Source organism: Myotis davidii, unplaced genomic scaffold, assembly GCF_000327345.1.
Source record: "Myotis davidii unplaced genomic scaffold, ASM32734v1 scaffold174, whole genome shotgun sequence".
NCBI lineage: Eukaryota > Metazoa > Chordata > Mammalia > Chiroptera > Vespertilionidae > Myotis > Myotis davidii.
In genome coordinates, this window is record NW_006289087.1 from 3,542,849 (window position 1) to 3,557,996 (window position 15,148).

A 15,148-nucleotide genomic window follows, 5' to 3' on the forward strand; every position below is an offset into this window, starting at 1 on the left:
CTTTACCAGTTTCTCCTTATATTTCTACTGGTTTTATTTTGTATATTTTGAAGCTGTTGTTAGATGTGGAGGTTAACAACTTTCTCATGAACTATACTTTGAATCAATATGAATCTGTCTCCTTTTCCTTTTAGGTATATACCTCAGGGTGATCTTGTTAGTCTTAGGAAAGTGCTATTGGGATAGTTTACAGGTCAGATAGATGTATATATAGAGAGATAGAAATATAGTTATATATTTATATATATTCTATACATTATAGTGTCACAGAACTCACAGGTGTATGTGTGTGTGTGTGTGTGTATAAATTTCACAGAACTCCAATCTTCTATAATATCCATACTTCCTTTTTTCCTGGATTATATTTCAATATGTATTAATACCTGAGAAACATGAAGTTATTTTAATGAAGAACCTTTAGGTAATAGAATCAGCACTTTATATTTCAAGTAGAATGACTATTTTTCCAACGGGGCCTTTCGATCTTTACAAGGAGCCTTCTTTCCCGCAGGCCTTTCCTTGCCAAGAGCACTTGGACTACGGCCCTGGGATGTTCATGGGAATTACACCCAAAGCAGGCTTCCTATCAAGCGGCCTCGTACCGACGCTGCATACTTATTTGTTCCCTGGATGGAGAAGGAACTCTCCTCTCTTTCATGTACCACATTCTTCATGTTTCCGCCATTCTCCATCTCTGTGTCTTGTCTTTCTCTCTCTCCCACCGCCCCCCGCCCCCTTCTGATTTTCTCCACCATCCTTCTCCCAGCAGGTCTGATGAAGTTATTCCCCACAAGCCCTCTGAATGTGCCTCCTCTGGGGCCTCCCTCCTGAGAAATTAGGTGGCCGTGTCAGTTGCCTCGATGCCTATTTTTACTCGGGTGTTTGTCCAGCGGCTGACGTGGTTATCAGTCCCTCCAAAGGCCCATTGTCCGGCACTTCAAGAAGAATGTTGTTATATTGACTGTGAGTGCGTCAGCCCGGCTCCCTCTGGAGGAACTCTTGGATGAAATTAGATAATTTCCATTAAGAGACCGCGCATTATTAGTCCCTGGTGCCAAACGGGAGAATGAGCCAAGGTGACTATTTCTGGCCGGGCTCACCTCAGGAAGGAACCTTCCCGGCTTTAATGGGATTTTGCTATTGTTGGTTGCCTTCTGTTTGACACTCGGCCAGGCCCGGGGTTGGAAATTGTTTAGAAAGCTGCATGAAATATAATAGAACCCCAGCCATTTGCTGAGGCACATTCCTGCACAATGTTTATTTTGAAGAAAGGGGAAAAAAAATATATTGTCCTTGGCAGACAACAATTAAAAAAAAAAAAAGAAAGAAACCAGTAACTTGAATCTCTAACCATATGCTTCTTGTTACCCGTGGTGTTTAAAAACTCCCGGTTGGTATCAGAGGATTTCACACCGAAGTGATAAATCTCTTGTAATATTTATAAGCATCTTCATTACAGACCCAGGAAGACATTTAAAGTCACCAGCGTCTTCGAGGCTCAGGCTGTTTGGAAAGGGTGGGTGAGGAGGAGGGAATCTGAAAGAATATTCCAGGCTCACGCTGGTCCCAGTCTGGGCCCAGATGTCAAGTCCACAGAAATCCCTTTGCCCTGATGTCTAGAAAAAAAAAAGGGGGAGGGGGGGTGAATCTGTAATACTCTCAACAATAAAGAGAAGAAAAAAATAGCCCAGCCGGTGTGGTGCAGTGAGTGGTTGAGCGTCAACCTATGAACCAGGAGGTCACTGTTCCATTCCTGGTCAGGGCACTTGCCGAAGTTGCAGGCTCCATCCCCATTGGGGGGCGTACAGGAGGCCTCTGAAAAATGATTCTCTCTCATTACACACACACACACACACACACACACATCCTTTCTCAAGCAGCTGCAAGGACCAAGCCTTTGTGAGCTGGCTGCGTTCTGAGCAGAGGTACCCACTGAATCAGGGCAAGCTTCTCTTCAGAGGTGCGGATATTGTGACGATCAGCCTTTGATCAGAACGGTGGGGTCCTGCTTTTGTGTTTGTTGCTTGGGGTTTTGTCCAGTAAAAGCTGATTTCGCCATCAGAGTTGACTTTTTGGCAGTGCTATGGCACAAACGGTCCTCTAAGGCTATTGCAATTTTGGACATTTTAAAAGTGAGATTGAAATCCCTAACTTGCTATCTTATAGATTAGCTTAGTTTCCCAGGCTTGGCCTTCTTGTATTGTCCAATAAGATTTTGGGGACTTGTATGCATGCATATAAGCCAAACCAATGGACATGGACAACAGGGGGATGAGAGCATGAGTGGGACGGAGGAGGGGAGGATGGGGGTTAATGTGGGGGGATGAGGACACATTTGTAATTCCTTAACTAATAAAGAATTTAAAGAGGAAAAAAACAAAACAAACAAACAAAAAAAGCAAAACAAAACAAAAAAGATTTTGGGCTAAGTACACGAGAAAAACGGTGGACTGAACAGAACAAAATAAAACCTATGGTGGGATTCCAACAGGCAACCCTTGAAAGAGCAACCCACTGCCACTTCTAAGAGTTGCTTGGTTGCGTTAAAGTCCAGTTCTCCGAGACTGTTTAGAGCTAAAGCCTTCAAGCCTAGAAGCCAGTCCCATCCACGAGTATTTCGATGGCCTCAAACACGCTGCTTCCTTGCAATTATGTGGCGTCAGCCTTGGCCGTTTCCTCTTTAGCCCTTTCAATAAATAATATGAACAACTGAGTCGTGCCTGTCAACAACAATGGGGAGAGGGGAAGCCGAGATCATTTAAAAGATAATCACCAAAGCTAATCACCAAATCAACTCTAGACATAAATGTCATCCTTTTCCCATGAAATCCTTCATCAGAAATGCTGACCCAAGGCCAACACTGACCCCGGGGTGGTGGATGAGCCTTGCAAAAAAAGAGGAAATGGAGACATACAAGTCCAAGTGCACGCCGCTCATACACAGACTCTGCTGTGTCCCCGCCTACACAATGGGAAGCCAACAGGCACCGGCCATGAGTCCCATGGGGCAGGTAGAATTCTAAGATGGCCCCCAAATTTCACCCCCAGGTGTACACGTCCTATACAATCCCCACTCCTTGAGTATGGACAGAACCTGTATACAGGGTAGGATATCACTTGTGGTTAGGGAACATTATACAGCAAAGACAAAGAGACTTTGCAGATGGAATTGAGATCTCAACTCAGTCAATTCTGACTTAATCCAAGGGAGATTATCTTGAGTGGTTCTTATTTTTAATCACTAGAGGCTCAGTGCACAAATTTGTGCATGGGCGGGGTCCAGCTGGCCTGCCCCAATCGGGCCTGATCGGAGTTGGGCTGGCAGGGGGAGGGGATGTGGGAGGTTGGGCGCCGGCACCACCCCCAACCTCATAGTGAATGATCGTTCCAGTTGTTGCGGTCATTCCACTGTTCCGGTCACCTGGCTTTTATAGAGAGAGAAGGGAGAGGCCTTCAAAGGAGGACTGGTCCATCTTCAGGAAAGAAACATTCTCCTGTTGGCCCTGAGGAATATTCTCAAATGCCTGCCTTGTAAGAAGTTATCTGCATCTCTTTCTCGCCCGTTCCACCTTTTGCTTTTGCGGGAGTCACGACTGATTCATTTCTGCCACGCACCAAGGCCTTGCCCATTACCTCCCACATAGTCAATGATCAGTAAGTACTGGCTTGACTGAATTTTCAATTGAGTTGAACAGACCCGCTCTCAGGAGCTATAATTCCAGAACCCCCAAACCAGTAATGACTGTATGGGATCACCTGTTCCTTCCTTCTTGGTAGATCAAGTCAGCCAAGGCCCACGGGTCCCCAGCCTTGGTTGAAAGATGCCTCCATATGGAGTTTGTCCATACTATGCACCCATCGAGCCATTGAACATTGATTTTTCTGGGAACACATATGTCTAATAGATCCTGTGCCACCAAGAGGTAGAAGACAGATGCCTGCCCTCAGAAAGCTTCCTGACATCACAGAGAACACTACCCCTGGACGGGGAACTTCTTTTCCCTCGAATATCCCTCCCTCCCTGCTCAAGTTCGGCTCTCGCCCTCTCCTCTGAACTCAGGGCAGACCCTGAGGACAGCTGCTCCCCATCCTCAGCCACCTGACCCTCCCATCCATAAGGCCCATTACCGAGTCACCTCCCAGCCCTCACCTCCCTCCAGCCTGGCCTCTGGAGCAGGGATATTGATGCTGACCTGCCTGGAAGGGCCAGGGTAAGAAATAACTCATTGAAAAGGCTGCGGGGTACAAGGCAAGGGCCAGAGGAGGAGGACACGTGGCCTTCCCAGCACTCCATTCATTTTCCAGGGCAAACAACTCAGGACCCCAGCTCTCAAAAGGATGGTGAAGATAAAGTGTACCTCACTCTGCCTCCTTGGGCTATTTGTTCTCAATGAGGACCCCGCACTCCTTTCACAGCACATTTGTCATCCGTCCTTTTATTCACGCTGGGTCATTTTCATTGTCTCCTGCTCAGAAATGCTTGATAAGAATCTCGCTGAGTGGCCAGTGAGGAAAATCAACAAAGGAACCTGCCATTGTGCCCTCCCCCCTCGCCCCAGCACTTCAAAGCTCTCACAATATCTTATTTTTATTATTTCTTCTTGTTTCCCCGCCCCAACCAAAGTATGAACAATGTGTTTTGCATCCTAGAATGTCGGTGGGAAAATCTATTTCTCACTAGTTGGATCCTGAGCTGCTGACAACGGATAAGAAGATAGAGCCATTCAGGCTAAGATTGGTAAAAATCCTTTACATTCTTTTTTTCTCCTAAATAGTGTACAACAGGGCTGAGAAGACCCACTGCAGGCATCATCCGTAGAAACCAAGGGTCAGGGAGTACATTTCAGATTCCGTTTTTAAAATCTGATTACTTCAGACTTCATGTGAGCGCATCTTTGTTTAATTGTAGATGCAATAGAGCTGAGTATTATGAGAGGTGTGGGGAGAGCGGAAAAGAGCCTACATTCTCATTAGAAAGTCCTGACATGTCCACCAGACCCTACTGTGAAGGAGTCCCAAGGGCCCCCTGAATGGAATGGACAATGAATCCCAAGGTCAAGTGGATTTTAGACTCACCTCGCTCGAATCTCACAATTCTACAGACCACTCTGAACAGGACATAGGGCAGTTGGACAGATCTAGTTCATCAAAGAAAACTGATCATACATCGCACACACCAGGAATGAAGAGGGAATCCTACAGACCTAGCTGGTCTGGCTCAGCGGATAGAGCGTCGGCCTGCAGACTGAAGGGTCCCGGGTTCGATTCTAGTCAAGGGCGCGTGCTGGGGTTGCGGGCTCGATCCCCAGCAGGGGGGCAAACAGCACTGTCCATGAGCTCTCTTACTGGGGACTCCACAGTGACCCCAACATTTGGCCTCCACAGTGTGTGGCATGTAGCCTCAGGCTCTTGGCACCCGTAGTGGTGAGCCGATCCCTGGAAGGTCATCGCTGACCCCTGGAAGGTCACTACCAAGGGGAGGGTGCAGGGCCAGGAGCTGGGGCCAGGCTAGGTTTTCAAGACCCGCCTCCAGGCTGTTGTCCCTGAAGAGGAACTTGGGGGGCCTGGGGGGGCGGGGGGAGAAGGCCTCAGGCCTGAGCACAAAACAAAAGGCAAGGAGCAGAGGAAGCAAATGAAATGGCTTATCTCATTTATTTATTTTCCTCCTCCATTTCCGCTTGGGCCCTTCGGCCCCCATCCCCCTGCCTCTGGTTTCCCGGCTAATAACCTCCCCGCTAGCATGCGGGCCCCTCTCTGCTCCCCTAATCACTTCTGCAGGCCCGGCCAGGGCTGTATTTACCACTCACAGGATTTCCGTCAGTGATAACCGCAAGCCGGTCACTCCCCAGCTGGCCTCCCGGGCTTGGGGTGTCTATTTACAGCTTGCAAAGCACCCCCAACTCTCCCAAGGATGCGTGGCCTTACATGTCTCCCCTGCACCCCCAGCCTCTTGCCAAGCTCCCCGCTCGCTCATGTCCCCCCTCCCTGGTCTTTTATGTATGTGGCTGCCCCAAATGGAGGGACGAGAGAGAAGGTTAATATCCCAGGTGGGTCACTCACTCACAAATCTCTAGTCTGAGGATGGTGGAGGGGCCTCCGGATGCCACCTGTCCATCAAGGAAGGGGACACAGCGCCCCCTGGTGGGCGTCCTTACCGCACATTCCACTGCATTGACCCCTATTGGACTCTTAGAGCAACTCTCAGCCATGCATCCACCTCAACGGGTGTTTCTTTCTTACTTTTAACTCTGGTGACATGGAGCACACATTCAGAAAAGTACACAGGCCGCAAGCTCAGTGAAGTTTCACGAAGTGGACATGGGAGGCATCAGTGCAAATCAGTAACAGTCTCTCCGACGGCCAGAAGCCCTCTCTCCTGGCCCAGCCCAGCCCCTGCCCCTCTGATCCCCCCCAGCCCCCCCGAACCCCAAGTCCTGCTCTGACTTCCATCACCAAAGACCGGTTTTGCCTCGTGGACTTCACATCCTAGAAGCTGGGTGCCACAGACGCACAGAAAAGCCCTGAATGTGTCCTCATGGACGGGATCTGGGGGTCAGGGGCTGGCTGAGCCTGAGCCGGGGTTTCTATTTCATGCTCCGCTGTCAAGCTCCCCAACTCCTCCACACCGCACAGCACACACCGGGAGGAATCCCCGGGAAAGAGCTGTCCTGGGGAGCAGCCTGGCAGTGGGCAGCAGGCCAAGGGTTGGGGGGATGGGGAACGAGATAAAGAAGACATTGTGAGGAGATGGGGGCAGGCCAGGCTGAGGCTGGGAGGGAAGGGGTGAAGCGGGGGCCGCCAGGCTGGGAAACTGAAACACATGTCAATATTTTGACAAAAGGGAGAGAGAAAATCGTTCTCACTGCCCCTGGCAGTCTCCTGCCCGTTCTCGCCTCTTTCCGTGTTTTTCCTTACTTCTAGAAAAACAGTTTTAAGCAAACCCTCATCCTCCACCTCTCTGCCTCAAACAGGTGCCGAACAGTAGGATAATGTGAGCCAGGTATGTACTTTTTATGTCTTTATTGTTAAAACACACATGAGAGAAAATGTAGCCTCGGTGACATGTAGTATATTCCTAATATTGGGCGGCCATCACCACCGTCTAGATCCAGCATATTATTGTCACTCCAGAGGCAAACCTCATTAAATCATAAGTCACCCTCCTTTCTCAAAGCCATGGTTAGATCCGCCACGTGGGAGATGATGCCTTAACTCTCTGTGTGTTATACGGGCTCAAGGGTCTTTTCTATTCTTGTCGAGGGGACTGCTAACCTTCTCTCCTTTATACAACTCCCACAGTGTAATTTTTAAAAAATATATTTTTATTGATTTCAGAGAGGAAGGGAGAGGGAGAGGGAGAGGGAGAGGGAGAGGGAGAGAAACATCAATGATAAGAGAGAATCACTGATCGGCTGCCTCCTGCACACCCCCTCCTGGGGATGGAGCCCACAACCCGAGCATGTGCCCTGACCGGGAATCAAACCGTGACCTCCTGGTTCATAGGTCGATGCTCAACCACTGAGCCACACTGGCTGGGCACCACATGGTAATTTTAAATGTTCTAGTAGCTGCCTTCAAAAGAGGAAAAGGGACGGATGAAATTAATTATAATAATTTTTTTAACCCAGTTTAGTTAAATTGTTATCATTTCAATATATCATCGGGATTAAAATACTTGCTGGGCCCTGGCTAGTGTGGCTCAGTTAGTTGGGCATTGTCCTGTGCTACGAAGGGTTGCCAGTTCGATCCCTAGTCGGGGCGCATGCCTAGGGTTTTGTTCCCCACTGGGGCATGCAGGAGGCAGCCCATTGATGTTACGCTCTCACATCGATGTTTCTCTCTCTCTCCCTCTCCCTTCCCCTCTCTCTAAAACATCAATAAAAATATTTTCATAAATACTTGCTGAGATAGCTGACACTTTTTTGCTTGGACAAGTCTTTGAAATCTGGTGTGTATTTTACACACACAGCATACCTGAATTCGGACCAGCCATGCTTCAACACCCCCATGTTGGACCGTGTGGCCTTCACTCTGTAGAATGCTACCGATACCCTTCATCACCTTCTCAGGGGATGATTACCTACACACATGTCCGGAGGCTATAGTCTTATTTTACATAGAAATTTATTTTCCTCATGATAAAAAAATATATATATTTTTGGAAACTACAGAAAGATTACCCATAAGCGCCAACACAAGAAAAACTAAAATGACTTTTCAGTGCTCCAAACGTTATAACTTCCTCATTGTTCTTTTCTCATCGTTGTCTGTACCATAGAGCAGTTTGGAGGTGGAAAACTGGAGGCCACATGACCACGGACCAGGGGAAACGATGAAACTTTCCCTCTGGGTCAAGGCTGTCATCACACAGGGCCATGAACACGACCCGGGCAATGAGGAAGTGGGTGAACTAAGATCCCTCCCAACCCAAACATCCCAGGGTGCCAGGATCCCATTCATCCCCTGCACCCAACACACACACACACACACACACACACACACACACACACACAGCCCAGGCCTCTGGTTTCAGTCCAAACAACAGCCTGCAAAGGGGTAAGTTCGCCTCCACCCAGCCTTGCACCCGCGCTGGGAAAACAGAGAGCTACACACAAGAACTTTTACTCCTCATTCGTGCTCAGAGAGAAAAGCCAGCTAAAAGTAGGCTCGGTATCCAAGGCTATAAAACATTCTTCTACTGCCCCAAAGCTTCATGCCGCAATGCCCCAAGGTGGGGGGCAAAAAAAAAGTGCCATTTCATAGGCTTGTACCAGCATCTGATTTGACATGCTACAGTTCTGCTTCGTCACAAACCAGAACAAATACTTCCAGATTTATGACATCCTCCTATTCAAAGGCCCAAGGAACCGGAGTGACTCACACGGCCATTCCACAGCCCAAGGAAACGCTCTATAATTCCTTGGGCCTGGAGATGCCTGAGAGAAGGTTATTTTTGAGAAGGATTTAAGGCTTGAAAGCTCTCAAGGAAGCCTGAAATTCATCTTTTCCAGCTCACATACAGAGAGTTCCCTCTGAAGCTTGGCCGGGAGGTGGACGAAGAGAAAAACCAGTTGGCACACACAACCTCCCTAGCCATCACTCACCAGCTTCCCGAACCCTCACCTTGTCTTAAACATGAAAACAAAAGCCCTGGCGGGGTAGCTCATGGGTTAGAGCAGTGGTTCTCAACCGTCCTAATGCCGCTGCCCTTTCATACAGCTCCTCATGTTGTGGGGACCCCCGACCATAACATTATTTTCGTTGCTACTTCATCACTGTCATTTTGCTACTGTTATGAATCGTCCTGTAAATACCTGATAGGCAGGATGTATTTTCATTGTTACAAATTGAACATCATGAAAGCATAGTGAGTAATCACAAAAACAATAGGTAATTATATATGTGTTTTCCGATGGTCTTAGGCGACCCCTGTGAAAAGGTCGTTCGACCCCCAAAGGGGCCGCGACCCACAGGTTGAGAACCGCTGGGTTAACGCATCATCGCAGTATGCCAAGGGTTTGGGCCAATCAATGAACGCACAAATAAGTATAAATAAGTAGAACAACAAATTGATCTCTCTGTGTCTCTCCTTCTCCCTTCCTCTCTCTCCAAAAATCAATTAAAAAATCTTTTTTAAAAGTCCTATTTATTTTTTTATTTTTACATCAAACTATCTGTTTTATTACTGATAAAAAGCAAGGCTGGAGGAAGTAGTGTAGGAATACAGAAAGCAGCAATGGAATTTCGAAGACGGGTCAGTGCAGTCCATTACGCTCTCCGAGACCTTTCTGTGGTCCAGATGGAAAAATGCAGATCCTCTTTTATTTTCCAAAAAAATCAAATTATTTCTAGCTGCCCTGACCAACACCACCTACCAGAGGCCCCGCAGGGAAACAGCAGGGCACCCCGACAAGAAGATGTCCTGAACTTGAACTTCACCGCCCCCTTTCAAATGTCAAATTACCAGGGAGTCCCCAAGTCTGAAATGAACCCCCCTTAGAAGTCAAGGTCCAGAGGAGTTCAAAGAAGAAATTAAGGTCTGAACTTAAATAATCATCTCACCCCCAATGAAGATGAAGTTCAAAGACACTCCATTTCCAGGTCTTCGTCTCTTTGGTGTCGGCAAGAAGACTTCTTGATGTTCTGGGTGGGGTGGGGTTCTTGAAGCCGTCCGGGCTTTCATTCCAGGAAGGGGCCTGAGCGCTGGAATTAATTCCACCCCAAGTCTCTGATGTGCCTCCCTTTATTTCCTTTTTTATGATTATTTCTTCATTGTGGTAAAAATACACTTCACTCCAGATTTACCCTGGTAACCGTTTTTAAGTGCACAGTGGAGCGGCATGAAGTGCATTCGCCCTGTTGCACAACCATCACCACCGGCCATTCTCCAGAGCTCTCCCCAGCTTGTGCAACTCAAACCCTGTCCCCATGAAACAGTCACTCCCCCTCTCCTCGCCCCCAGCCCCCCGGGGGCCTCCATTCCACTCCCTGCCTCAGCGAATGTGTCTACTCTAGGCACCTCACAGAGACAGAATCACACTGTATTTGTCTTTCTGTGACTGGCCTGTTGCCCTCAGCATCATGTCCCCAGGGTGCATCCATATTGTGACACGTGTCGCAATTCCCGCCCTTTTGAAGGCTGAGTAATACTCCATGTTGTCTACTCATCCTTCCGTCCATGAGCACTTGCGTTGCTTCTACCTTTGACTGTTGAGGACGGCGCTGCTATGAACTGGTTGTATGTGCCTCACTTATTAAAGAGATCAACAACTTAAACCACAGCCTGGCCGGTGTGGCTCAGTGGTTGAGCGTCGACCTATGAACCAGGAGGTCACTGTTCGATTCCTGGTCAGGGCACATGCCTGGGGTTGCAGGCTCAATCCCCAGGAGGGGGCATGCAGGAGGCAGCTGATCCATGATTCGCTCTCATCATTGATGTTTCTATCTCTCTCTCCTTCTCCCTTCCTCTCTGGAAGCAATAAAAATAATTTTAAAATATATTTTCTTGATTTTTTACAGAGAGGAAGGGAGAAGGATAGAGAGTTAGAAACATCGATGAGAGAGAAACATCGATCAGCTGCCTCCTGCACATACCCTACTGGGGATGTGCCCACAACCAAGGTACATGCCCTTGACTGGAATCGAACCTGGGACCCTTCAGTCCGCAGGCTGACGCTCTATCCACTGAGCCAAACCAGTTAGGGCTAAAAATATTTTTTTTAAAAAAAAGCTTAATCCACACAAAGCATCCTCACGCCAACAACACTTTGAAAATAACTCAATCCCTCGCCCCAGAGAGGCTCCAGGCAAAAATCATATTTCTTCAGCCCAGTCTGTGATGCTGGCAAAGGCCAGAGCAGACCCAGAGGGAAGCTTCCGCTCAAAGAAGAAGGGAAAACGGTGTGATCTGCAGCCGTCATCAGTCATCGCCAGGTGACCACAACCCACACGGAGGTCAGCTGTGGCACCGTGTTCCCCGTGTCTGGAGGGAGATGAACTCAGCCCTGGAAACAGCTGGCTTTCTCAGAAGGGAGCGTTGGAGCCATGACTGCCTTAAGCACATTTTCCTGGTCCAGACTGAAAACACACTCAGAAAGGGTTCCTCCAACAAGGATTTATACCCTGCCTGAGAAGCTTACAACGTGGCCACCACGGAGGCAGGCCAACGCTTGGGAGTGTGATGTAACGAAGAGGAAGACGGAGTGTTTGATCCGTCCTGCAGCTCCTGCCCAGAACGTCGCCTGCCAACATCTGGATTGCCAACTGGAACGATGCGAAATGTCAGAAACATCTGAGGGACCGGGACTCCTCCCCCAGGAAGCGCAAAGCTGGGGCGTGGGGGGCGGGGGGGGGTGATTTAATAGAATTAAAACTCTAAGATGCGGTGGGACTCAAGGAAATGAGGTTGAGCAACACACCGCTAAGACATGCGACCTTCATGGCTTCTTTCCGAAAGCCCTGTGAGCGTGATGAGAAGAATACGGCTTTAAGGACGGAGATTCGCCCCACCAGGCATTCATGGGGTCCAGAAACAATGAGAAAAATCTTGCTGGACAGCCCCACGACTTTTCTATCTGTCCCAAGGAAAACCCGAGGGGGCAATCCTCATTCTCTCAGCCTTCGGAGAGCAGGTCGACGAGATCCCTTCGCCCCCCCCACACAAAAAAAAAGCTCCAACTATATTCTCTCGGACTTTCGGCTGCCTTAAAATATAGGCCTGCATTTATCTTGGCCACATTAACGAGATCTGTTTGACCAATACGTTTGTATTTATGATGACTGAGGGCAGATTATGGTTGTTAAAACTTGTCCCTGGGACATGAAAACACTCCTCGGCCATTAATACATCCTGCAATGTAAACTATGATGTCAGGTCAGCGTAGAAGCTAACAACGTTCCGAAAGTCCGCGCACTTCATTTTTTAAAGCAATTGAGCCCTAATGGAACGACAAGGGTCATCATAACAAACCATTACAGCCTCGGTCTTGGCAACTCCAGCCCCAGAAGAATCTCCAAGAAACCATCATCATTCCTCCCGTGTTATGGCAGCCAGACGACAGGATCGGCTCGCAAATGAGTCAGACGGCTCAGATCCGCGGTAGCTATGCGAGCGCCGGGCGATCAATTATTCACGTGTTTACAGAGAGCTTCGGGGCTGATGTTAACCAGAGCCGCTGGCGGAGACGAGCTCGCCAGCTGTCCTCACTGTCCTGGGCCTCCGACCTAACAAGATGCTCTAATTGCTGGGCCGGTCCTGGGGAAGGGTTCCCCCTCCCCGAGGCCAGGCGAAGGCCATCGCTCCGAGAGGCTATCAGGTGTAAAAATACTCATCAGAAATAATGCCGACGACGAGACCTCACGGACAGTGCTCCCAGCACGTCCCAGAGAGAGAGAGAGAGAGACATCGGTGAGACTTGACTTAGAACCCACACGGCTCCACCAGGCCTGGAGTCCGGGCTGGAAGACACAGGTCAGGGATGGGTGGAGGGTAGAGAGAAGGGAACGAAGTGGGGGAATCGGGGGCCAGGGGCCGGGGGCCTAGGAGGGAGGGAGGAGGAGCAGGAGCCGTCTAGAATGTTCTGGGACGGTCAGGGAGCATGAGGGAGGACCACCAAGGGTGATGCGATTAGGTTGGTCGATAGCCAAAGGCGAGTGAACTTGACCCCACCCATCGGCCTTGGAAGGAGCTGGATGGGAAGTCGTTTCTCAGCCCCTTCTGTTGCTTAACCCAACCCCCAGCCTGTCCGGGGAGAGTAATAGTGTGATGGAGGTGACTCCTCCTCCTGAGCCGGGGGGTGGGGGGCAGCATGGGACCCGTGGCCCCCCCAGGGCCCTCATAGCTGACAGAGAGCAGGATCACAGTCAAGGCTGTGGCCTGGGCCTCCTCCCGAGGACAGCGCAGTCCGAGCCGACACCGAGATCCCTCCGATCATTATTTTTTAAAAAATGCATTTTTAGCCCAGTCAGCGGGGCTCAGTGGCTGAGCATCGACCTGTGAACCAGGAGCTTACAGTTCCATTCCCCATCAGAGCACATGCCCGGATTGCGGGCTCAATCCCCAGTGCAGGGTGTACAGGAGGCAGCCGATCCATGATTCTCTCTCAGCATCGATGATTCTCTCTCTTCCTCTCCCTTCCTCTCTGAAATGCATAAGAATAGATTTAAAAATGCATTTTTATTATCCCAAAACATGGGTGGTGCGGAGCCAGTCTTGCCCTGCTTGGAATGGGGAAACTGAGATGCTACCATAACCCATTGGTTCATTTCTAAGAACATGGTGGCAGCCAACAGTGTCTGTTCCTGGTGGTGGGAGGAGATCGCAGTACAGAGCGCATGCTTACATAAGGTGGGGGCAGGGGGGGCGGTTCTTCTGAGTGTGGTGGGAGACAGCACCATTGGGGAGGCGTGCATTGCCATGGAAGTAAGGGTAGCAGACAGAGGACAGCGCCGCTCCTCTGCCCATCCATCCACGAAGGCAGGTGTGGCAGAGTCCAAAGAGAGAGAATGCTTCTCCCTAAGACCCATGAACGGAGAGCTGGTCCAGGATACCCTTGCCTCATCCCTGTGACCTTTTAAGCCCTAGTCCCATCCTTCCACGAGGGAGAGGACAGGAGGATGCACCCCACAAGGAGCCTCCTCCAGGGACCAGGACCTATAACTTCCCAGCCTTCCCATGAACGTGCCTCTCCTGCTGACCCGACTCCCTGCCCCCGGCTGGTGCGTCCTGGAGGTCAGAGCAGCGTCTCAAAGAGGATCAGCAAGAGGACACCCTGGGGGTGGGGGTGTGGGGAGGAAAGGGTGGTGTTCAACGCCAACTGCAGGTCTCCAGGGCCTTCGGCGGGCTGCTGGCCTCGGGAGAGCAGTGAGGCGCGCAGGACTTCCCAAAGCTACTGGTCCCCGGAATTCTTTGAGGAGTATCCCTCCAGGCACACCTTACGCATTGCACGAACCAATCCTAGCTGGTTTGGCTCAGTGGATAGAGCGTCGGCCTGCGGACCGAAGGGTCCCAGGTTCGATTCTGGTCAAGGGCACGTGCCTGGGTTGCGGGCTTGGTCCAACATACAGGAGGCAGCCAATCAACGATTCCCTCTCCTCATTGATGTTTTTCTCTCTCTCTTCCTCTCCCTTCCTCTCTGGAATAAATAAAAATATATTAAAAAAAAAAAAAGAATTGCACGGACCCATTAAACTTAGGGTGCTGCCCTGTTGGGTATGGCACCAACACCCTGATCACACCTATGGTGGAGGCCGGGTCTGAGAGCTACTCTGCCCACCATCAGGCACTGTTGGACTGTGTCCCACTCTCAGAGTTCCGGGGGCACCTGCCTGGGCTCCTGGCACTGGTGGTGACAGCCCCACGGACCATGTCCCAGAGCCACACTTGGCTGGTCAGGCTCACCTGGCCTCCAGCCACCGTTCTACGGAACTGCCACCCCTCCCCCAGGCATGAGCCCTCACCCTGCCCCCAGGTCAGGTCATGCTCTCTGTGCCCTTTTGGAAGCTCGTCCTGGGCTCGAGGAGAAAAGCCAAGTGACATTCCAGCCTTGTTTGGGGAGCTATTTAATTTCCCTTGCTGTGCCCCACACGTGCGGTCACAAAACCTTCTAGAACATGCATCTCACCCGCCCACTCTTCCTCTTTCTCTTGT

The 15,148-nt window shown here is 49.9% G+C and overlaps 1 long non-coding RNA gene across 1 annotated transcript in view; it reads right to left on the reverse strand.

Annotated features, from left to right (window-relative positions):
• LOC102753394 overlaps nucleotides 1–13,487 on the reverse strand; it is a 22,208-nt gene extending 8,721 nt beyond the window's left edge. The window contains exon 1 of the long non-coding RNA XR_435545.2: nucleotides 13,346–13,487. This is a non-coding gene — a long non-coding RNA (uncharacterized LOC102753394). The remainder of the gene's footprint in view (nucleotides 1–13,345) is intronic.
• Nucleotides 13,488–15,148: the final 1,661 nt, after the last annotated feature.